Source organism: Lepidochelys kempii, chromosome 9 (assembly GCF_965140285.1).
Source record: "Lepidochelys kempii isolate rLepKem1 chromosome 9, rLepKem1.hap1, whole genome shotgun sequence".
NCBI lineage: Eukaryota > Metazoa > Chordata > Testudines > Cheloniidae > Lepidochelys > Lepidochelys kempii.
The window spans coordinates 72,047,739-72,073,500 of NC_136388.1; positions in this window are offsets into that span (position 1 = coordinate 72,047,739).

Here is a 25,762-nt window from a genome sequence, read left to right on the forward strand (position 1 = left end):
TAACACAACTAGAATGATAAGCCTTCCAGTTTAAACAAATTTAGACTGTTGGTCAAGAGCACAGGAAGACTTAGTGAACTTAATGATTAGAAGGCTTAATGAACCATTTTGTTTTTCACTCTGCTCTTGGGAGTAGTCAGTACAGGGATCCTGAATATCTTGAGTCTCACAAGGAATGGGGATAGCTGTCTGTGGTATCATTTCCCTTGCTCAATGTGAGAGAAATTTCTGTGGGAATGTACTGCAGAAGAACCCTGGTCTGTGTATAACTCCTGACAAGGGGCCTGGAGGGAGCAAAGGTACTGAATGGGCAGCAGCTTGGGGAGACAGGTCATCAGCTGATTCACCTTATACTGTATTCTGATGACCACACTCCTTGCTACTTATGCAAGGTCGAAGGCTGTGTGTGTTTTGAACCCATTTGGAGTTTCCTGTCCCTATTGCTGAATCAGTACATGTAGGGGATGAGCTCTTTATACTTAGTTATTAATTGTTTTTTAATTGTTACCTATCTGTTTCTCACCTTCAGCATTGAAAACTGCTTTTTTAACACCCAATTAATTTCCTATTTCTGTTGCCTTATATATCTGAAGTATATGAAACATTTTAGTCCTATTTTTTAAAAAAAAAATCTCACAATCAGGCATATTAATAAACATTTTGAAGACTGTTTTGATCAAAAGACCATGTTGAATTTTCTACAAAGAGAGTGTAAATTACACTTAACTAGTCCAGTTATATTTGAGACCAATTATAATTTATGGAATATTAATTTTAGTACAGTTCATAATATAGCTAGAAAAAACTTTGACATGAATATTAAACATAGGGTAGACATTAACAGTGATTTATCTTCTGTCAGTAATTTTAGACCATATTCTTGCTTGAATTGAAACATTGTTTTATTAAGACGAGCATAGTTTTAAGTACAACTTCTGCAGTCACTGTGTTGGTATTTTGGGAGAAAAGCTCAGAGCTACCAATGATTGGTATGTACAGGTCATACATTTTGAAAGTGCTAAAAAGGTATCATTGCAGGATGAAGTAAAACCTTAAATTGGACTCATGGTCAATATTTCAAACAAAGAAAATAAAATTTAACAATTGTGAATATTCTTTCATAAGGGTTCTGAGATTCTCATATTTCCTCTTAAAACACCTTACGTTGAAATAGTAGAGCTTAATCCTACAGTGAGCTGGAGGGTCAGGTGCCTGCTGCCAGCTGTCTGTCTATCATAAGTACTCATACGGCCCTGTAATGGGGTACACTCGCTGCTGTGGCTCCTCCATCTAATATGGGGATTAGCTCTCTCCTGACCTGGCGCCCCCTCCTTTGGTTGCATGGCCCATGATCAGTCAGTCTCTCTTTCTCTAGGTTCAGGGTGTTCCCTCTTCATGATATGATGGGAACCCCTAGTTCTAGCACCTATGCTTCCAGGTGCAGCCTGTAAGGTTAGTTGGCCTATTTTACTGGCTCAGGCCATATGTGGGGTAGACACCCCATCATAGGCCCATTACCATAGTATCTGAGTGTCTCTCAATCTTTAACGCATCCATTAATGTAATTAAAGCCAGCACATGAGAAATGCAGTAGCAAAACAATCAAACTCAACAAATAAATGAAAGTCAACATAATTGGTGAAGTTTCTACTGTATCAGGAAATACTCACTCTAATTATACATATATATATTTTAAAATCCCATGAATAAAGTATACAAAGCATGGAAAGAACTGTCCTGTGAGTCAGAAATTAACCAATAAATCAAAAGCACCATTAAAAAATAATGGAGATTCTTGATATAGAAGCTGAACACGGTTATAATTAATACAAGATAACTTTTTAAGTGTCACACAAAAAATACAGTGTAAAATAAAATAGTTGGTATGAAACAGTAAATCAATGTTAAAATATAAATTTTGACTTACAAATTTCTGAACTATGTACAACTAATATTTTGTTCCTTGTCTAAATTTAGACTTATGTTTAATTTATATTATGGTAGTGCTCAGAATTCCCAATCAGGATTGGCACCCTGCTGTGCTAGGCACTACAAACTTGGAGGTTAACAAGGTCAGTGCCCGACAGATCCCTTTATATAATGCTCCAGTTATGGTGAACAGCTCTACATGGGATCCAGTCAGTGGGGTTCCACATGGGTTCTCAGGTCTTCCTGTATGTTGAATTTGCAGCATCTGACCTCAGAAGATAGGCAACATAAAATGGGGTGGGGAGGAGACAAGGGAGACAGTCAAATATATGCAGTTGTATAACATGTCATAATTTTATATACATTTTCTATATGCCTATGGAAACCCCTCTATACATTTTCTTCGCCCATTTGTGTGCTTTTTCTAGCTGCCTGTGGGTATACTATGTGACTGGAATAAGCAGGTGGTTGATATTTCCATATTTGGCATGGTGGAGAGGATATGGCAATGCATTAGGAGGCAATAAGAAGTGAAAGGCAAAGTTGTGAAGGCTAAGAAGCTTGATCTCGATGTGATAGAGGAGAGGAGCCAGTGAAGTGACTCAAGAGGAGGTGATAAACAAGGAGGATGTTCAAGAAAACAGGTTAGAATATTGTTTAAATGTGGTGTCACCTAATTCATTCTAAAAGCAAAAATGAAAATTCCCAACAGAGATTTGCATAAGCACAAAAGACCTATCGTCTCTGGCAGGCATGACTTAGCTCTGTCCAAGAAGACAGTGGCTCCTTCAGAGGCCACACAATTTCTTCACGCAACCTTGAAGACACAGGCAAACGCCTATGGGAGCATTCACCTCAAGGGTAACTTCGGAAGAGCTGGAACAACAATATCAGCAAGTGCCCCACAGCTTCTGCTGGGTGAAAGACTTGTAACCAAGGACAGTAGAAATCACTGAGGCCCCCTCCACCCTGTCACTTTTTTTTTTTCTACACAGTAATTGCAGACCTGCTTCTTGTGCAGAACTCTGGTAGGCTGTAGGCATGGCAAAAAAAAATTCAGGGACTATTTGTGGGGGGTAAATTCAGACAGATCTCTTAAATATATGGCCTTACGCTCAACGTCATTTCCCTAGCTCAACTCACAGTACCCCCACTGCGGGGCAGTGAGAGTTTGGGCAACTTGGGCATGGAGGGGGGCGAGAAGGGGCAGACACAGAGCTCCTCGCATGAAGGTGGGAATGGGGAGAAGGGTGTCTTTAGGGGATGCCTGTTTTTTTACGAGAAAGTCCAGTTGAAAAGGGGACCTGACAGTGTCCGGTCAGATCTACTGACCAGACACCCAATATCCAGTTACGGCAGGTGGGCAGGCACCAAGTCATCACCCACGCCAGCCCCTACTTATCCAGGCCTGCCTCCTACCTGCATTGGGTGGGTGCAGCGATCAGCCCCGGCTCTGCAGGTGAGTCTCTCCCAACCTGGGCAGAGGTGGGGGAGAGAGATGAAGATCAACAAGCAAGAGGGGGCGGGGGAAAGAGGAGCCAACAGAGATGGGGTTTCAAGGGGAAGGAGCAAAGGGCAGGAGTGGGGCCTCGGGCGCAGGGACAGGGCCTCAGGGGGAAGGGACAGGGGCAGGGGCAGGTCCTCAGGGTGAAGGGGCCGGGCAGAGGAGGTTCCGCCACTCCTGCTGGAGTGTCTGGTTTTTAAATATTACCCTAGATGACTTAGGGGGCAGACAGGAAATAAGGGTTTACACCTAGGCCTTGCAATGGGGGGTGAGAAAATGGGGGACCTTGGAATGGGTGAAGGGTGGATTAGGGGAGCCACACAGAACTTGTAATGTGGAGAGCAGAATGGAGGAATTGGTGCACACTCAGAACCCAGCCATAGTGGACATAGTGGAAGACCCTACCAGTGCAGCGAAGGTGGACCCCACACAGCTCCTGGCATGGGGGAGGAGGAGGGGGATGGGGCACATAGAAACCCTATTGGGGGGAGATTGAGGGATATGGGGAGCATACAAACCCCTGGCAGAGGGGGAGATGCCTGCAGGGCATCCCTGAAATAGAGCAGGATAGGAAGGTGGCACGCAAGGAGCTTGTCGGGTGGAATGGAGGGATGCAAGCAGCCCCGGTATGTGCAGTATGTTCAGTCTACACAATTTACAAAGTGTGTGACTCCTAGACAACCAACATTTCAATCCTTGATAAGATGTCTCCGCTGTTTTCCAAAACATCTTTCTCTTTTTCATCCCTCACACACCCTTGCTCAAAAGGAATCCAGCTATGGGAGATATTATGCAAAGCTGTAAATTTTAACGAATCAGTCATGTTTTACATACCAGATAAATGTTTGTGACTATACAAATGGTCTGGTCATTGGATAAAGTTGATTGGTGCAAGATGATAACCTGATTCACTTGCTGACTTTATCATGTGGAAGAATGCAAAAGGATAAGGCCTATATCTCTACTATCTGGCCCTGTGCATAGTTATTTACAACAGTAACGTGTGTGTGTGTGTGTGTAATGCTACCATTTTGATTTAGTAGCATTTTACACAGGTTCTGTAGAGATGTAAGTAATTACACGGACAGTAGAAAATCAAGTCCTCATTGGCTGCAAGAAACAGGCCTGAAACCAAACCCTGGATCCAAAAATGTTGAAACTTTGGGGGAAGTTTGGATCTGAAGTTTGTGGCTCAGGCACATTTCCACTTTAGTTTCTGTGTACTAGCTGCTAATGTTGCTCTCTCTCTCTCTCCCAAGGTTACCTGTGATATGAACATTTCTGTTGGAATTTGCTGGGGTTTTAGAACTGTTTTTTTCTGCCACAGTTTGAATAGTATCTCTCCTTTCCCTTTCTTTGCTCCAATTTGAAGAAAAATGTATTTGGTGCAGGAGATGTAAAACCAAGTATTCTGTTCTTGTCTGCTCCTCACATCATCTTCACCCTTTTTTTCTCCAAACATTTTTTTCCAATTCCCCCTAAAACAAGACACATTTATTATTGTTGAGAGCACTCTCAAATGTTGACAAGAACTTGTGTGTTAAAACTGACTGATAAGGATGCAGTTTTATTACAGTTCAGTCTTTGTGAAGATACTCAGTGTTGAAGGGCTTAAAGTACAGGCAGCTCCAGAAATGGTCAATACTTAGTTTGGCCATTCCTGGTCACTAGCCTTTTCTTGCATCAGTAACTCTGTGTGTACGCTCAAAGACTGAGTAAACTAAGTCAAACCAAGGCTTCTCCTACTGACAGCTGCTCCTACCATCAGCGATAGTGTTTCTTCTTTCCCTGAGGAGCTCTTGGGGACCACACTACATCAGGTGAACTTTTGGCCGATACCTAAAATGTTCTGCAGGAGGGAACTTGTTCTCATTTTTTTTTAAAAAACACCGGGGTTTGAGAAATCATTGCCCTCCTGACCACTGCTGGGGGCTTTCTAGACACTTGCTCCTATGGTGATCCAGTTCCATTGGCAAAAATAGTGATCACACTGCAAGAATTCAATACCTATGACAGAAAGGCAAGAGCTAATGGTTGACCAAGGACAAGAAGAGTCAGTCAATTATCACCTAAGCTACATAAGTGGAAATGCAGGAAATATGCATTGCTATCATGGTAAAGATCATATAACTGCATGGAATGGAAGGAGGGGGAACCCACTTGTGTGTGACATAACAGTCTCTGACATTTTGCCAAATGATCCAGATAACATCTTACATCTTCAGGCTAGGGGAAAGAACTCTTAGCGGGTCATGCAAAGAAAGTAAAGGGAAGAAGGGAAATTATTTTAAATATGTCTGCTTTTTTTTTTGAGTTTTAGAAATAGCTGAAAGCCCTACCAGTTCTTTTTTTTGTGTGTGTGATTCTTTATTGTTATGCTGCATATTGATCTAGTGTAGTAATGCTGGTTTATACGGTGTGATTTATTTATTTAGTCATTTCTTACATTGAGAGGCTGAATCTGTCCTTTGTAATGTTTACTGCAGTCCACAATACCCAATTCCTAGTGGCAAATGTATTAAATCATTGTTACAGATAAAATGCACAGTCTAAATGTTGCAACACAACAAAGATGAAATTTGGCATTCTCTGCTTTTGTTAATCTACAGTCTATCAGTTCAGCGTATGAGAACAGACATTTCTTCACTGTTTAATCAACTATCTAAAGAAATTAAAACTAAAAGAAATTAGGGTGACTTATAGATTCAGAAAAGGCAGCAAGTTCAAGATGGTCCACATTATTTTTTTTAATTAAATGTAATTTGCTAAACCTAAAAAGACTAGAGGCTGGATCTTGAAAAGGGGATGAGGATTCTATAGAAATCGGTCTGTTGTTAAAGTTTACATTGCAGTATATAGGGGGAAAAAAAGAAGACCAAGTGTGTTAGATTTGGAAGGAAAAAATAAGGAAAATGGTGTGAGAATTGTAGGAAGCTAAAGAATAGCAAATTAATGACCAAAGAAAGATATATCGTGGTGAGTGACTATGTTAGATTTAGATTTTCGGACAAAAGTAATGAAGTCGAGGAGTACAACCAAACCAGTCAGAGGAAACCAGGTGTGAGCTTGTTTTTCAGATTTCATTCAGTACAGAAGATTGTTTCACGTAATCTTTAAAACGATGTATATAGAGACTTACCTTGTGGAGACTAAATTCTTTAGCTTTAAAAGGTTTATACAGCAGTGTCACAACCTTGGCTCTGAACATCTGAAGATTGCATTGTAATATACAGCATCCAATCATATAGGCGAATATGAGTAATAAAACCTAGGGCTCATAAACTGTCTCAGACTATGTACCTGTACTGCATTTTAATATGATCTCTCTACTTTCTGTATCATTAAATCTGACATACCAAATTTTTATTCCCTTTAGTCGTGTTGTTAGGATGACTGCCCACTAAATATAAACCTTAAGTGAAGATGACTTCACCTTGGTACTGTACTTTCTTTGCTTCAATTAACTTTAGTACTTACCCTGTTTCAATTAACTTTGCAGCATGTGTTGTAAAGGTCCTCTTATTAATGTGAGATATTCTTCTAAGGCAGGAAACATATTTGGAGGGTACACAATGGTGCAGAAATGCATTAAAGAAAATATCCATCTTTTGACAACTGGCAGCAGTTAAAGGTCCAATTAAATAATACAAACAAAGTTATATTATATACCACTTCTGGTTTAAAGAAGGGACTTAAAACCACTACTCTTCCAAAGAGTCTCTACAAAGACATCTCCTTGACGTCCTCTGTCTGTGTTGTTCCTATGTATCCTGTTTATCTGAATTGGACTGTAAACTCCTCAGGGCAAGGGCCATGTTTTTTTTTTCTGTGTTTGAAGTGCTGTATAAATATTAATATTCCTAGCACTCGCTCTTCCCTTTAGATATCTCTAAAGTGGATCTTTATTTGGATTTTGCATTCTAATGTGAACTGTCAGCTTGAGTGTCTGATCAGGAGGTCGGATTAAGCCTATTGACTTGAAGCAGGAGTCATTCAAGAAATCCACAATGAATGTGGAGATGTCAACCTGTAAATGAACCAAGCATGAGAAGATGAGAGAAAGGTGAAGGATAACCAGTTCATGAACTGAACCGATCCATATTTCCCTGAAACAAAACATGAAAAAATCTTGATAATTAATGAATGGGAATGATTTGATTTCCATGGAGAAACAGAACTCGGTCATCTTTTGTTTTATTTTTAATCACAGTGGTAAACAAGTATTATTAAGCTTTTCTCTTTGGTTTTTGTGTTCGTGTTTCAGCTCTGTCTTGTTCAGAACTGGTCTTTGGTCTTGCTTCCATTAGCTCAATACAAAATTTGACCAGGGTTTCTGGGTGTCCAACTTGAAAGACCTTTAAAAGGGGGATTTTCTGAATGTGATCTTCCCTCACTAAAAATCAGACCCCTTGTCATGTTTTGGGGCCCAAAAAACTGGAGGTACCCCAATTTACTACTCACTTTTTATGTTTCCTTGAAAGGGAGAAGAAGCAGGCATTATATCTCTTGGGTACTGACATGGGGAAATCACTTTATTAGTGCATTACAGTGAGCTAATTAATTCAGCAAACATATTGGCAGTTTTTCAGCAGAGGGAGGTGTAGTAATCTTTTAGTCCTTAACTAAAACTAAATACAGGCTAACATCACAACTTAAAACCTAGTCTAGATCTCTATGATGAGATTACTGGTTCTTATGATGAGATTACTGGTTCTGTGGATGAAGGGAAAGCAGTGGATGTATTGTTTCTTGACTTTAGCAAAGCATTTGACACGGTCTCCCATAGTATTCTTGTCACCAAGTTAAGGAAGTATGGGCTGGATGAATGCACTATAAGGTGGGTAGAAAGCTGGCTAGATTGTCGGGCTCAACGGGTAGTGATCAATGGCTCCATGTCTAGTTGGCAGCCGGTATCAAGTGGAGTGCCCCAAGGGTCCGTCCTGGGGCCGGTTTTATTCAATATCTTCATAAATGATCTGGAGGATGGTGTGGATTGCACTCTCAGCAAATTTGCGGATGATACTAAACTGGGAGGAGTGGTAGATACGCTGGAGGGGAGGGATAGGATACAGAAGGACCTAGACCAATTGGAAGATTGGGCCAAAAGGAATCTGATGAGGTTCAATAAGGATAAGTGCAGGGTCCTGCACTTAGGACGGAAGAACCCATCTTCTGAGGGAGCTGGGATTGTTTAGCCTGCAGAAGAGAAGAATGAGGGGGGATTTGATAGCTGCTTTCAACTACCTGAAAGGGGGTTCCAAAGAGGATGGCTCTAGACTGTTCTCAATGGTAGCAGATGACAGAACGAGAAGTAATGGTCTCAAGTTGCAGTGGGGGAGGTTTAGATTGGATATTAGGAAAAACTTTTTCACTAAGAGGGTGGTGAAACACTGGAATGAGTTACCTAGGGAGGTGGTAGAATCTCCTTCCTTAGAGGTTTTTAAGGTCAGGCTTGAGAAAGCCCTGGCTGGGATGATTTAACTGGGAATTGGTCCTGCTTTGAGCAGGGGGTTGGACTAGATGACCTTCTGGGGTCCCTTCCAACCCTGATATTCTATGATTCTATGATTCTAGAAGAGCCCCTATGAAAGAGAGAGGCCCCAGAGGGCAATCTGTCCCGCACAGTAAAAAGACTATAATTAAAATTAAAGGTTTCAGAGTGGTAGCCATGTTAGTCTGGAATTAATTTTCAAACTGGGCACCATTAAATTAGGCTTGAATAAAGACTGAGAGCGGATGAGTCATTACACAAACTAAAAACTATTTCCCCATGCTAATTTTTGCCCTACTGTTACTCACACCTTCTTGTCAACTGTTTGAAATGGGCCACCCTGATTATCACTACAAAAGTTTTTTTTTTCTCCTGCTGATAATAGCCCACCTTAATTGATGAGTCTCATTAGAGTTGGTATGGCAACACGCATTTTTTCATGTTCTCTCTCTCTATATATTTTCCACATGCAGTGGATTATATATATAATCTTCCTAGTGTATTTTCCGCTGCATGCATCCGATGAAGTAGGTTTTAGCCCACAAAAGCTTATGCCCTAATAAATTTGTTAGTCTCTAAGGTGCCACAAGTACTCCTCATTCCTTTTATTAAAATTAAAATGGCTGAATAACTGCTAAACATATGATTTTCAGTGAAAGGCCCTTTCCCATTTTTCAAGGAGGCATAAAACCATATGTAATTTTCGTATTATTTTAATTATTTTTTCCTAAAATCTCACACTTGTCATTGGATTATACTATACTTTGGCAGAATCCTCTCCTACCTTGCCTGTTCTGATATTTCCCCTTATAACTACAGTCTGCTTAAAAGCTATTACAAGAAATATATTGAGTCACAAGTAAATGCTCTAACAATAATGACGAGCTATTGAAGCAAAAATTACTTGAATTACTGAAGCATACTAGAGGCCTGAAAGATGTCCCACAGAAGCAAGGAGAAGCCCAATTTAACATTTTATAGTCTTAAAAGGGAAAGGTAGAATGTTGTGATGGAAAATGTAATAAAGTCACAGTGTTTAAGTCCAGAAGGGACCACTAGATCATCTAGCCTGACCTCCTGTGTATCAGACCACCAACACTACCCAACAAGCAAAATCCAACTTTGTTAGCCAATTGTTCAGTCTTCCCAAAACCTCATTAAGCAGTTTGTATCTTCCCAGATGTTTCCATGTTCTTGGTTTTCTTCAGGTTTGCGTACATGCCAAACTCATGTATATGAGGAGTGGGGGTCTTGTAAATGTAACATTTTGCAATTACAAATGTGTTAAGGGTTCCCTTGTAGCATTAAAGGCAAAAGGGAGATAAATAACTTAATTTTTCTTGCCAGCTGTTTTCTACAATACTATATGCAGATTGTATGATTTTACACCTGGGCCTGGTGGGTTTGGTGCAGTGTGTGTAAAAGATCATTTCTTTGTTCTTAGAAGCCTATTTTTCTCGAGTCTTGAAGATAATAAGGTGATAAGTAACAGCCAGCATGGATTTGTCAAGAACAAATCATATCAAACCAACCTGATAGCTTTCTTTGACAGGATAACAAACGTTATGGATGGGGGGAAGTGGTAGACATGGTATATCTTGACTTTAGTAAAGCCTTTGATACTGTCTCACATGACTGTCTCATAAACAAACTAGGGAAATGCAACCTAGATGGAACTACTAAAAGGTGGGTGCAAAACTGGTTTGAAAACTGTTCCCGGAGAGGTTTCAGAGTAGCAGCCATGTTAGTCTGTATTTGCAAAAAAAAAAAAAAAAGAGGAGTACTTGGGGCACCTTAGAGACTAACAAATTTATTTGAGCATAAGCTTTCCTGGAGAGTAGTTATCAGTGGTTCACAGTCATGCTGGAAGGGCATAATGAGTGGGGTCCTGCAGGGATCAGTTCTGGGTCAGGTTCTGTTCAATATCTTCATCAGTTATTTAGATAATGGCATAAAGAGTACACGTATAAAGTTTCTGGACAGTACCAAGCTGTGAGGGTTTGCAAATGCTTTGGAGGATAGGATTAAAATTCAAAATGATCTGGACAAACTGGAGAAATGGTCTGAAGTAAACAGGATGACATTCAATAAGGACAAATGCAAAGTACTCCATTTAGGAAGGAACAATCAGTTGCACACATATGAAATGTGAAATGACTGCCTATGAAGGAGTACTGTGGAAAAGGATCTGGGGGTCATAGTGGACCACAAGCTAAATATGAGTCAACAATGTAATACTGTTGCCTTCCCCCCCCCCCAAAAAAAAAAAAGGCGAACATCATTTTAGGATGTATTACAGGAGTGTTGTAAGCAAGACATGAGAAGTAATTCTTCCGCTCTACTCAGCACTGATCAGGCCTCAACTGGAGTATTGTGTCCAATTCTGGGCACCACATTTCAGAAAAGATGTGGACAAATTGGAGAAAATCCAGAAAAGAGCAATAAAAATAATTAAAGGTCTAGAAAACATGATCTACGAGGGAAGATTGAAAAAACTGGGTTTCTTTAGTCTGGAAAAGAGAAGACTGAGAGGGGACATAACAGTTTTCAAGTACATAAAAGGTTGTTACCAGGAGCAAGGAGAAGAATTATTCTTCTTAACCTTTGAGAATAGGATGAGAAGCAATGGTCTTAAACTGCAGCAAAGGAGGTTTAGTTTGGACATTAGGAAAAACTTCCTGTCAGGGTGGTTAAGTGCTGAAATAACTTGCCTAGGGAGGTTGTGGAATTTCCATCATTGGAGACTTTTAAGAGCACTTTAGATAAACACCTGTCAGGAATAGTCTAGATAATACTTAGTCCTTCCATGAGTGTAGAGGATTGGACTAGATGATCTCTTGAGGTTCCTTCCAGTCCTATGATCTGTGTGATTAACAGAATGTCTATGACACATTCTTTTCTTGAATCTGGGTCTTATCATGTAATGTCCTCCCATTTTCTTCCTCTCTGTGCAATAGAATTTGAAAAGAGAAGACAACACCAGTGAAAATAATGTCATGTGCAATATTATTTAGTATATTGTGTATAAAAAATTTGTTTGAAAGGAAGTGAAAAGGGAATGTAATCAAAGTTATACTGCTAATGAAAGGTTGAGTGAAATTTCTTAAACTAAACACAGTCTTCTGATTATTTAACACACAGCAGCTATGTTCCATCATCCAAGCCCCTGACTTTGCATTCTTGCTCCACACACTCAGGTTGCCCACCACTGATGTAGATATTTGTGTCCAGAATCCTAAGGATTAGGTGACATTGAGATTGCTGCACAGCATAAATATACTGGCACATATGCTCTTCTGGAACTGAAAAAAATTTCTTCTGTAAGGATAACTTTACCTCAGGTTATTTTCAAGTGGCTTGATTTGTAATATTTTCTTCCCTGGGCTTTCCTGTTTTAATAAGATGTATGGTAATGTACTAATAGCTTTGAAAAGTATTGTTACTCATGTCTAGACCCACCATAAATTTCAGCAGCATAAGGTGATATAATTGTGAGTGCGGGATTTGCCAAAGATTGATACAGTACACACAAGTTATTGAGGGGAATGGGAGAGAGTAATATTCATTCATTAGTATTCATTAAACTCATGCCAAATATGCTTTATGGGGACTTCATCACAACATTGCATCAGTTCTTTAAGCATTGTTGAATGGAGGAAAGGCACTTCATGAAGACTGAAAAGTTTGATAAGCAACAGGACAACTGTACAATTCATTGGAAATGTAACCTTGAAATAAAATTAAGCTACAAGAGCAGATTATTCAGGCATTCGTGTGTGCAGATGTTGTTGAAATACATAGGCTCTAAACTGCTGATTTATTCCTCACTAACATAACTTGCACTCGTACATAAAGTACACCTGTATATTTCCCTAAAATGAGCAACTCAGACAACTGTTTGCTTTTCTATGTCTCTGTTAGGAATGATGGATTAAAAAATAGGTCACCACTACAGTCCTACATTATCCACTTGCCAGAGGCAGAGAATCCTCCTGTGCAGCATAGTTTATTCTCTTCATAATCATCCTTCCTCCCTGGCTCCATGTAGATGTTCATGGTTTTCAGAGGGGATGACAGAGCAGGACAGGGTCCACTCTCCATGATCTCATCCCTAGAAATCTGGGTGAGAGTTTTATAGAGCTCAGAGTTCTATGTTCCTCTAGGCCCTGCTACTGAACAGCCACAGAGGAACCCAATTAGTGGGGTCATGGCTTCTAAGATTGGGAGGATATATGGCCCTCCAAATCCATGCCTCTGAATCCCCACCAGTGAAACTTCAGAGTTGTGTCCACTTCTGCTTAGCTCCAAATGTTTTTTTTTTTTCCTGGAGGAAAGAACGATCAAATTATCTACTAAAAAATATGCCTATCGCAATATGTGGTGTACCTCATCCAGTGAGTTAAATGCCCCAATAACAACTGAGTGGGGAAACCAAATAATCACTAGCTCGAGTGTTTTTGTCTTTTATCACCTGTAGGTGAACACTTTTCACAAAGGTCAGATATAGAGTGATCACGATCAGGCCTCTTCCTCAAAGGAAACCTGCACAACACTCTCAAAAGGTGAGCCTGGGAGCTTAAATTCATCACTTTGTTACACACTAAAAATCATGGTCTTAATAAAGGCACTGGTTTTATGGCTCATTACAACAATCTGTAGCCCTCTAACTTCCCTTTTTTTTTCCCTATCGCTTCAGGGGTGGTAATGGGCCACTTCACCTTGAATGGTCCCTTAGAATACGTGCTAACTTCTTTGCTAAACTATCTGTTTGATCTTGTATTTGGCTGTGACATTCTGAGTACCTTTCCCAGACCTGAAGAAGAAGTCTGTGTAGCTTGAAAGCTTGTTTCTGTTACCAATAGAAGTTGGTCCAATAAAAGGTATTACCTCACCTACCTCTAATTCCTCCAAAATACACATTTTCTGTTGTGGTGTAATAATAATCCCAGAGGTAGAATGTAAAATCCTTGATGGGTAGGCAAAACAGTTCTTCTGCCTCTAAATGTTTTTACATGTTATACACTAAAAATCATGGTCTTATAAAGGCACTGGTTTTATGGCTCATTACAACAATCTGTAGCCCTCTAACTTCCCTTTTTTTTTTTTCTTATCGCTACAGGGGTGGTAATGGGCCACTTCACCTTGAATGGTCCCTTAGAATACATGCTAACTTCTTTGCTAAACTATCTGTTTGATCTTGTATTTAGCTGTGACATTCTGAGTACCTTTCCCAGACCTGAAGAAGAAGTCTGTGTAGCTTGAAAGCTTGTTTCTGTTACCAATAGAAGCTGGTCCAATAAAAGGTATTACCTCACCTACTTCTAATTCCTCCAAAATACACATTTTCTGTTGTGGTGTAATAATAATCCCAGAAGTAGAATGTAAGAATCCTTGATGGGTAGGCAAAACAGTTCTTCTGCCTCTAAATGATTTTTTTTCCCTATAACTTTGAAGCTTGAGGGATTTGCAAAACTGCAAACTCAGTTTTGGTGTCCATTACATGGCCATACTTTAAGAATTCAAACACTGTCCAACCAATGGAACTAATCTCACAATGTGTTGTTTTTTTTTTAAATCTCTTCAGAGATTTTTATCGCTCTGCCATAGAGATAGTATATATTATCTTCTCAGCAACTAAAACATAGAGTGCAATTTTGATCACTTTCACCTTGAAGGGAGTTAGGCTTCAAAGCTACCTAGAATTAATTGGCCAATTTTTACCCAGAACCCACACAATTTGCAGGTTCAGGGGTCAGCCAAAGAAAAACTGATCATGTTATATCCTGATATAGCACATAACCTTACCATAGCTTCTCAGACTTAGAGTTAACCCAGTCTAGCCATAATGGTAGAATGAAAAAATCATGTCAACAGGCCTTTTAAATAAGATTTAAGAGAGAGATTTTTTCAAAGGCATAAATGGGAATGAGTTAGGTGTCCAACTCCCATTGAAAAGCAATGGGAGTTGGGTACTCAACTCCAGTTTGTATCTTTGCAAATCTACTTTAAAATCACTTACATCCTCTAAAGATATTTCTTCACTGCTAAAAAAGTTATCTTGCGGTAGAAAACACCTAACATACATTAGTTATCTTGCTGTAAAATCCTACTGGAGGCAGGGATCAAGTTTTTACCATGAGGTAGCAAAGTGAGGTCGACCATGGAGAAGGAATGTAACTGCATTAGGGTTTTGCAGTGAGATAACTAATGTGTGTTAGCTTTTACTCTGTACAAACAAACCCTTTTGGGCAGTAAAGGTACAGCCAAGTTAAGATTTCTCAATGCCTTACCTCAGTACCCCATCATCACAAGACTGCATCAATGGCATATCTTTTTGGTGAATGTGATTTAGGCTTTTCAATCTCTCGCATCTTCTATACCAGTGCCAAGGCTTGGGGTATGGTTCCTCCCAACCAAAAGATGGAAATGAGACATCAAGACTTCTGATTATGTCATGTCCACACACAAGGAGCTAGCCATCTTCTAGTCTTCAATTGTTTCTATGCCCAGCAGGTGGAGGCCACTGTCCCCAAAAGGCTGTTGCTATGAGAGAGAAAAAAAGAAAGATACATTGGAGGCCTTGGCAACACTTAATTTAAGGTTTCAGAGTAACAGCCGTGTTAGTCTGTATTCACAAAAAGAAAAGGAGTACTTGTGGCACCTTAGAGACTAACCAACTTATTTGAACATAAGCTTTCGTGAGCTACAGCTCATTTCATCGGATGCTCTCAGTCCCATGTGAGGGAGTCCCCTCCCCCACAATATGCTCTTTAGCTTCTTAGCTGCATTTAACATGGCAGTGCTGAGTTTCCCCTCATGCAGTGGGGGATTCCCACACACTTACCAGATGTCAACCATTGTTGACCCGAGCAAGGGGACTGGGGCCCAGCGTAGGAACAATATTTCACCCTAGCATTTTCCAACCCTTCCTAACTGACTACCTTTGCTGCACATGTGAAATTTTTCACATGACTCTGCTTAACTGTTAAAAGGCAATTTAAAAACTTAAATGTCTAAACAGAAATAAAGGCAGAGCACATTTGGCACCTAAAACCAAGCATGGAATAAAATAAGATTCAATACAACTGCTTACTTTTATGTATGTATAGTTTAAAAACAATCTTCACAATTTTTCAGTAAAATATACAACTCAGTTCTTTCAAATGTGTGTTACTTTTACTTTTACACTGTCCTGTCACTACATGGACTAAATATAATAGCAAACGCCTGTTTGTGGTGTGCATTCCGCAGAAGAGCCCTGTAAGATTTGTATCAAAGAATTCTACTCTAGAGGTTGTGTTCTTTTTGTAATTACAATTCTGTTGGAAAATTCTTGCATTATACAATGAAAATAGAACTTAAATCAGGAGTAAATATTTACATTAAAATATCCACCAAACTGTATAATTCAGTCTAAGAGTTGTGTCCCTTCCCCAAATCATTGCTTAAAAATGAAAATAGCAAACAAAACGAGAATCATCTATGAAGAGAAATAGCCTGCATGTAGTAGGTAAAGAGACAATACCTAAAGAGAACCCTGAATTCTGTCTATGACCCTGACATCAAAGTATACCTTGAGGTGTGTATGCACTAAATATATAATTTAATTTTAAAGAGAAATAAATTATACTAGTTTACATGTTATAATACTAGGATACAAAACAAAATACATATCTAAAATACTGGTATGCCTTCAGTTCATAGGCATTGCCAAGAAAGGTTATCACAGCATATTTAAACCTTAGCAGATCAGGTGACAGATATTTGCATTTAGTTTAGCTGATTTTGCAAGTTACTATGATTAATATATAACATATTTGAAAGAGTAGTTTTCATCCATATTGGAAAAACAACATCCTTTATTTATAGCAATCATCATTACTTTCAAAACGTGAAGCTTCTGAGAAGGATTCAAGCAATCTGGGCCACTAGAGGATTCCACAATTTTTCTATCCATACTGTAAGCCCAAGGTGAAGCTAATATATTCTAGTTTATAAAGCTCTATAATCTTAGGCAACTCTGACTTCATGTATATCAAGGTAACCCTAATGGATTTTACATATCCAACATATACTCTAATGATTGAAAGACCACCAACAACTCTTGAGTAGAGCAGCTACCCAAATTAACTTTTGGAAAACTTTATCTTGTGTTGTGCACTGAATGAAAGCATGCAAAGAGGATGCTTTCTGATCACTCTTTACATTAAAATTACTTACCAAATTTATGATCATGTTCTTCTTCCAAGACTTGTTCCCAACCTTCCTTCAAACCAGTGTTTGGGTGTCCCCGCCTGTTCAACAGTTTCTACTCATGAACATTGCCTGTTTTTAATGACACCACTATTTTCCACTTACAGGAGATATATTGTTTGGGGGGTTCTTTTGGTATGTTTTTATTGGTTCTAGCTTTCATAGTAAGATTTTTTTATATGTATGGAATTCAGTGTTGTCGCCAGCTATGTAGTGCACTGCTCTACATGCTCTACTGTACTGCACTGCTAACTGCTGGTGTGTTTGATACTGTTCCTCAATCCTACAGTTGGTTAATGTCCTCTGTTTCTGAAATAATAGTGTTTTTTCTTAGATTGAGGAAGGCACTGGCTTTGAACATATAACACTTATTTGGCTATCAGAGGTGACGTTTCCTTCACTGATAATTAGCATTAAAAGAAAACCCCTCTTGAATGGCTAACTCAGATGTTATGCAGCAAAGGAGGATAGTAGTAATACCCAGATCTTATGGTGTTCCCTCCAGTACTCAGACAGATCAGCAATGTAGTTATTGAGCTGTTTTCTCAAGTAGCTGAGGTCAAAGCTAGGGATTCTTGTTTCCAAATATGAGCACTCGAAGCTTCAACTTCAATTAGTTTTCATCAGAATTATCAGACTCCTCCACTGTTCCCTTTATAAGTTAGAAGAAGACTTTTTGTAAAATTGCTGGAGTTGATAGAGGAGTAAATGGGAAACATGGAAAACAGAAGTCTCAACCAAATGAAAGTGTATTATCTTCTCTGTTGTTATTCATTATCACTTGCTTTTCCTGTGCTATGGCTGATTATTTTGTACTTAGTGTAAGAGCCATCTGTGTACTAAGGAGACAGCTGTTACTCAAAGTGAGGACTAAGAAGAGTACTGAAGTGATAATGCTCGGTATTCATTGTACTGTAGACTGTTTAGCAGATTCCTTGTTTTTAGCAGTCTGTTAGCAAGCAATACACAAGATCTGTTGGGTTTGTTTGGGTTGGTTTTGGATTGGAAATTCCACTGTGTTGCTCCTCAAGTTACTGTGTGTTCTCAGAAAAAATTATAATAAAGCCAATGATTTAGTTGTAATGCATTTGTCACAGTGACAGGACAAGCTGTGCTTAAGATCCCTTTTAGTCCCTCTCAAGTGCACCACAAAGGTATATAGCATGTAGATCAGAGGGAAGGATAAAACAAAAAAAACTATATTATTATTACTTCTGTTACTGTAGTGCCGAGGAGCCCAGTATGCATATCTCCCCTTATGTAAACCTTAAGCTTTCCTTCCACGCTTTAGTAAGTTTCATTGAGCCCAATTACCTCCATCTTTGGGAGAGGAGATGGCCTGCTTGCTGTAAGTTTGGTCTCTTTCTCTGGCCTGGTCTACAGTGGTGGTGTAGAGTACATGTAGCTACGTGAAAAACAGGCTGCGTCCACACTGTGGTGTATTGCTCCATAAAGCAGCAGAAGGTTCTAGCAGGGGCAGAGGCAGGAGAGATAGTTAGGCTGGAGCCTTTCCCTACTGCCTCCCTTCTGCCAGAGCCCTTCCTGCTGCCAGAGTCTTTCACTGAAGTGGGGAAAAGCTCTAGAAGCTCCCTGTGGTGAAGTGCTCCAGCAGCAGGGAGCTATCAGAACCTTTTCTCGCTCCCTCCCCCTGCCAGAGCCTTTCCCTGCTGCCGGAGCCTTTTCCTGCTGTGGGGAATTTGCTGCTCTGGGGAGGCAATGGGACGCTATACTGCTAAAAATAGCAGAGTAGACACAGGAGACATTGCTTGTGCATTTAGAGAGCTGTGTAGGGTACATGCCCTAAGGTTCTGTACTCTACTCACCTAAGCAGTGCTTCGCCAGCTACATGACTTAAGCCAGGCTAGGGAGCTTGTAATGTACATACCGTAGGTCAGTGGATTTCAAACTGGGTTGCCACCCAGTACTGGGTCACAGAATGTAAGGCACTGGGTCATGTGGCTCTGGTGAGGAGTGCCGACTGGGCAGTTAAAAGTCCCATCGGCAGGGCTGCCCAGCTAAGGCAGGCTAGTGCCTACCTGTTCCGACACTGTGCTGCACCCCGGAAGCACCCAGCAGCAGGTCCGGTTCCTAGGTGTTGGGGGGAGCCACAGGGCTTGGCACACTGCCCCTGCGCCAAGTACTGGCTCTACACTCCCATTGGCCGGTCGCCAGCCTCCGCCTAGGAGCTGGACCTGCTGCTGGCTGCTTCTGGGGTGCAGCACGGTCCCCGCTGCCAGGACAGGCTGGAAGCCTGCCTCTGCACCCCGACTGCACCACTGACGAGGAGCCGCGGGAGGTAAGCCTGTGCCCCAGCCCCATGCTCCAATCCCCTGCCCCAGCCCTGATCCTCCCCTCAAACCAAGAGCCCCTTCTTGCACCCCAAACCTCCCATCTCTGGCCCCAGCCCAGAACCCTGACCCCCCTCCCATACCCCAACCCCCTGCCACAGCCCAGAACCCCCCCAAACCTGCACCCCAGAGCCTGCACCCCCAGTCCAGACCCCTGACCCCCTCCCACACCCCAAACTCCTCATCCCCAGCTCCACTGCGTCACGGACATCAACAATTTTCTTCAACTAGGTCGCCAGAAAAAAAGTTTGAAAACCACTGCTGTAGGTGCTGCCATGAGTATAGATGTAGCCTGCGTGCCTCTGTCAGCATCTAACCCTGGATAGCTGCTGACAACCCACTTAATCCCTCCTGCCTCTTCCCTCGGCCAGTATCTTCAAAGTTTTAGTATTTCTTTTATACCTAGGCTTAGGTCTGGAAAAAGTAACTTTTGGAAGCCTCATTGGAAATAGGCTGGGGGTATTCCTCTGTTAATTGTTCCCCCCCTTGTTTCTTCCTGGACTCTTGGTATTCTCTGCCCTGTACCTTATCTTTGCCATTCTTTTGTTTTCTGTTTGCTTCTCCACAGTCTCTTTGATTTAACTGGTTTCAGAGTAGCTCTATGATTTAACTCTATATAGTCAGGCACAGTTGTAAACTAGTAGGCAGAGGTGCATATAATACCCAGACCTTCCTCTTCTCCACAGCAATTGTAATACTTTGTACATGTAGAAATCAATTTTTTAACCCAAATCCAATAGAAGTGTCTGATTCTCCACTGCTTTCCCACTTGGGTAGTCATTTATGCATGTGGTGAGTGACGATAAAATGCTGCCACATCAGAATGGTGGCATTTTACATTCAATTTGCATGGATACACATTGCTAGATGAGGTAATAAAGAGTCTCAAGCTAGTGTGCTAGCAGGGTGGACATTCCAGCTCAGGCTCTCAAGCCCACCTGACACCTTAGGCTTCAAAGCCTGAGTTCCAGCTCAAGCCAGAACATCAGCAGTGCTATTTTTAGGTTGCTAGCTTGAGCATCCTATCACTAGTTTGAGTCCCACTAGTGCAAGTCAGTCTATCTGAGTTGGGAGGCTTGTTCCCAGATTCGGAGTAGACACACCCTTACAGCCTCTCTGTGCCTCAGGTTCTCATCTGTAAAATGGGGAGCCACCTGAAAAGGTGTTGAGGATAAATACATTTAAAAGATTTTGAGTTGCTCAGCTACTATAGTGATAAAGATAGACTGTTACCTTCTGACCTTTCTGACAAATACTCTTCTTGGGATGATATATGTGAGGAGGAGCAGCCTTCAAACTCCCTCAGATTTTATAGTTCTGCATGGAATGGATACTCTTTTATTCAGGTATGTAGGACCACCTGTATGATGCTTCCTAGCCTCTCCTTTCCATCTGGCATTAACCATTTGTTTCTACTTGGGCTATCCACATTCCCTAAGCGGCATAAACTTACACTTGAATGTTCTCCTAACTAGGAGGATGCAAGCCATGGAGAATGGCTGCTTGCTACCCACAGCTCCATGACATGCCCCACTGACTTGAATGAGATTTTGGGAAGCAAGGAATGCAGAACTGTACCTCAGATGTAATATCTCTGCACTCACATAACTCAAAAGATGGTAAACTAGTTTCATTTGAATTTTTAAACAATAGCTACTGGGCTGAGGCTTTGTATGTTAGTAAGAAAACGTCTGCAGCTCAATTACAGCCAGGAAAATATGTTCATAATGAGCTTCTTGTGTCAGTGTAATCGAAAGTAAAAGAGAGAACTTCCTTTGGGAAATAAGCCAGCCAACTAATAGCATAAACAAAGCCCTCCTACTTTATTTATGCTCTTCAATTTGGCAAGTGATGAGCACAGCTCAAAGACAGTTCCTGTAAACATTTACACTAATGAGTAACTTTACATATGTGGACAATCCTGTTGAGTTCAGTGTTGCTACTCACATATGTAACATTATGCACATGTGTAAGTATTTGCAGGATTGGAGCCAAAGTGTCTTCCTAAGAGAAAAAAATACCATGCATTCCTTTTGCTCAAATCACACTTTTTGCATTGAAACATCAGCCGTGCTTCTACTTTAACACTTTATCTGTTGTTATGAAGAAATTTAAATAAAGCAAGAGGGTTTTTTTACCTTCGTTTTTGTTGACTTATTTCCAACAGGACATTTTTCATTTCATTTTGGAGCATGGTGGTTTCCCTTAAAAAGTGTTCTCTTGCCTTAGTGACTAAAATAGTTTATATAAGATTTCCTATTTGTATTCTCTTTAGTAAGCCTGGGGAGTACAGCAAATACATCTGTGACATTATTTTGTTATCCAAGGCAAAGCTGGATATTTTTGATGGACAATCATTGTCAAACTCATTCAACATTTGGGGGCTCTTTTTTTCTTGTAAACTTCTGTTTAAATGCCACGACTGAATTGACTTGTGTTTATGAAGGACCTCAATTCACATGTTCCTATTTAAAAAAAAAAAAATCCTGCTTTGGAGTTTGGGGTCAGAGTTCTACATGAAACAATTCCCCCTCTCCCTTACTGAGATATTGAACACCAAATTTCAGCCGTAAGCAGGTTTTATATGAATAACAGCCCATGAAACTAGAGGTTGACACTGAAGGGAGCAGCTCCCATGTTGCTACAAATAGTGTTGCTGTTTCAGTGGCTGCTCAGTAGTAAAGCTGCAGAACACTTTCCATTACCGGGGCCTACAATACTGAACCCCTTCACACCCCCCCTCCCTTTTCCCCCCTTTGAATTGCAAGCTAACCCAAAAATCTTATTCATCCAATTCTAGTGAACACCAGCAGGTCATCCTTGGCCTTTAGATTTTACATTCCTATTAACTTAATAGAGGACAAGGAAGTTCACATCACTGAGTAATTGTTTCAGGCTGTCTTCAGACTCAGCAAAAATCACTGCCCCCAGTTACCCTCAATGCCCCAGATATCCTCAATGCACATTTGGAAGGCTGTCATAAATGTAAAGGGAAGGGTAAACCCCTTTGAAATCCCTCCTGGCCAGGGGAAAGCTCCTCTCACCTGTAAAGGGTTAAGAAGCTAAAGGTAACCTTGCTGGCACCTGACCAAAATGACCAACGAGGAGACAAGATACTTTCAAAAGCTGGGAGGAGGGAGAGAAACAAAGGGTCTGTGTCTGTCTGTATGCTGCCTTTGCCGGGGATAGACCAGGAATGGAGTCTTAGAACTTTTAGTAAGTAATCTAGCTAGGTATGTGTTAGATTATGATTTCTTTAAATGGCTGAGAAAAGAATTGTGCTGAATAGAATAACTATTTCTGTCTGTGTATCTTTTTTGTAACTTAAGGTTTTGCCTAGAGGGGTTCTCTATGTTTTTTTAATCTAATTACCCTGTAAGATATCTACCATCCTGATTTTACAGGGGGGATTTCTTTATTTCTATTTACTTCTATTTTTATTAAAAGTCTTCTTGTAAGAAAACTGAATGCTTTTTCATTGTTCTCAGATCCAAGGGTTTGGGTCTGTGGTCACCTATGCAAATTGGTGAGGCTTTTTATCCAACATTTCCCAGGAAAGGGGGGGTGCAAGTGTTGGGAGGATTGTTCATTGTTCTTAAGATCCAAGGGTCTGGGTCTGTAGTCACCTAGGCAAATTGGTGAGGCTTTTTACCAAACCTTGTCCAGGAAGTGGGGTGCAAGGTTTTGGGAAGTATTTTGGGGGGAAAGACGCATCCAAACAGCTCTTCCCCAGTAACCAGTATTAGTTTGGTGGTGGTAGCGGCCAATCCAAGGACGACGGGTGGAATATTTTGTACCTTGGAGAAGTTTTGACCTAAGCTGGTAAAGATAAGCTTAGGAGGTTTTTCATGCAGGTCCCCACATCTGTACCCTAGAGTTCAGAGTGGGGGAGGAACCTTGACAAAGGCATTCCTTGCAATTATTATGGCTAGAAATGTACTCTTTTCCATGCTACCATAGATTCTGCATAACTGTGCCCGATAAATATATCAAGGATGATGAATCTGTTAACATCCATATTTTGTGGATGTTTTATTAATGCGTTATTTTTGAATTGTGAGATAGGAAAAAATATATTTGAGCTTGTTTTTAAAAGGTGAGCTGTTCTCCCTCCCACCCCAAGAAGATAAGTCAAATTACTATCTTTGAAACTTCAAACTGGTAAAGAAAAAATGACTGTACTAGTGACTCAACTAAATTTGTCCCACTGATACAATCCATTAATGGTGAAGATAGAAGTCTTTGCCACAGGTGATTTTTCTCTTCCAAATTCTATATATTTCAATACGTTCTAGCATCAAATATGCCCTGTTACTGGAAAAAATGGTCTGTTAGCTCTGATGTGAGGTCCAGAAAAGTGAGAGTGCGTGTGTATAGAAGGTCTGACTCTTGGCCTTCAAAATGGTGGTCATAATTCTTTCTTCTCCTGTTCAGATTTGGGGTGACTTACATGCATGCTCTTTCTCTGATGCTATGGCCAAGTCATCCACTATATCCACTGCTATTTGAGGGTCTCTTTCTTTTTCTGTGAATACGCTATGGGGACATTTATTGAAAGTGTCTTGTTGGAGAGAAAAAAACCTAATTATAAAGTACCTTAGCATTAGGTTGAGTCATAAAAAAATATTTCATATAGAACACCAAGACTCTTTAGACCTGTCATTTAACAATATGCTACCTTACCTTTTCCAACACAATGGCATGAGTGGGAGCCTGTCCAAGCAGCCTTTGAATAGGGGGAATAGACCATTTTTAAAGTGACAGATCTAATTTAGAAAGAGAGTTTCAGTATTCTAAATGAAATCATTGTTTTACAAATGAGTTAATACAAAAGTACTCTGAAGTATCCAGTGTTTCTCCATAAATTACCTTGACCCAGAACTTGCAAAAGCAGAAAATCCATTCAAAGAAAATCAAGCTACAGCTTGACACAGCAGTGAAACAGAGTGGGGGTGTTTTAGTGTAAGGCCAAGAAACTTTCACTAGTGCTTTTATATTTAGGTTTGTCTATTGATGAGTTCTAAGTAATAACCAATGGACTTTATTCAGTTCTGTTTTTACCGGCCACTGCTGGTCCAACTTAGAGACAAGGGCTTCCAACAGTGGAAAGTGTACCTAAAATGGTATTGCAATGGTTCAAGATGCTCTCAGTCCCTCATCTGCTGTGGGACCCTTAGCCCATTGTTACAAAAGTGGGCAACACTGGCATGAAGGGCATGTGTCTGGGGAACATGCCAATTTCAACTCACCGAGTGCACCACCAACTCAAGCATGGATCATCCACAGAGTATACTTGTCCCCACAGTACAAGAGCATGCCATCTGAACTTTCCATATACCAGGGGACCAAGCAAGCCCAGTGTACTACAGGTAATATGCAGTAGTCTTTCCATTTCAGAGCTCTTAGTCAGGGAGAAGAGATGGGGTCCATTGGCCTTGATGATTCCCTTTCTCAGTGGTTGACAGTGGAGACAAGGAGAAGCCACCTGCTATAGTGTGGATGACCCCCCAAAACTTCACTTCTCCAGTGGTTAGTAGAGGCCCCCATCTATCCAAAAGGAAAAAACTGGTCCCAGAATCATCTCTCCTCCATAACTGCAGCTGATACCACTGGCTAACTCCTGTATTTTCCTGGTGTTGGTGTGTGTTTGGTGTTGAAGGAAAGGGGTTCTCTTGAGTCTGGATTAGTTCAATAATAAACCTTGAATAAGTCATTTTTTATTGTATTTATTGATTTAGCGGTTAGTAAAGATAGCACATACACAGAAAGGTATACAGTTACCAGCTGCTGCAGAAGATCTTTCCTGTAGTTCTCTGACAAACTGTGTCCAATCTTTCGATGGTGTTACTTCCCCCTGGTTTCTTAGGGTAACTATACCATTATTATTCTTCATTGTTTATCACTACAAGCTTTATTGATTTCCTCCTTTGGGAAATTTCTTCTTATCTTAAGTATCAGAGGGATAGCTGTGTTAGTCTGTATCCACAAAAACAACAAGTAGTCTGGTGGTACCTTAAAGACTAACCAGATTTATTTGGGCATAAGCTTTTGTGGGTAAAAAAATCTTACTTCTTCAGATGCATAGAGTGAAAATTACAGATACAGGCATAACTCCCTTCTTTTCATGTGCCAGTATATTTATGCCTGTATCTGTACTTTTCACTCCATGCATCTGAAGAAGTGACGTTTTTTACCCATGAAAGCTTATGCCCAAATAAATATGTTAGTCTTTAAGGT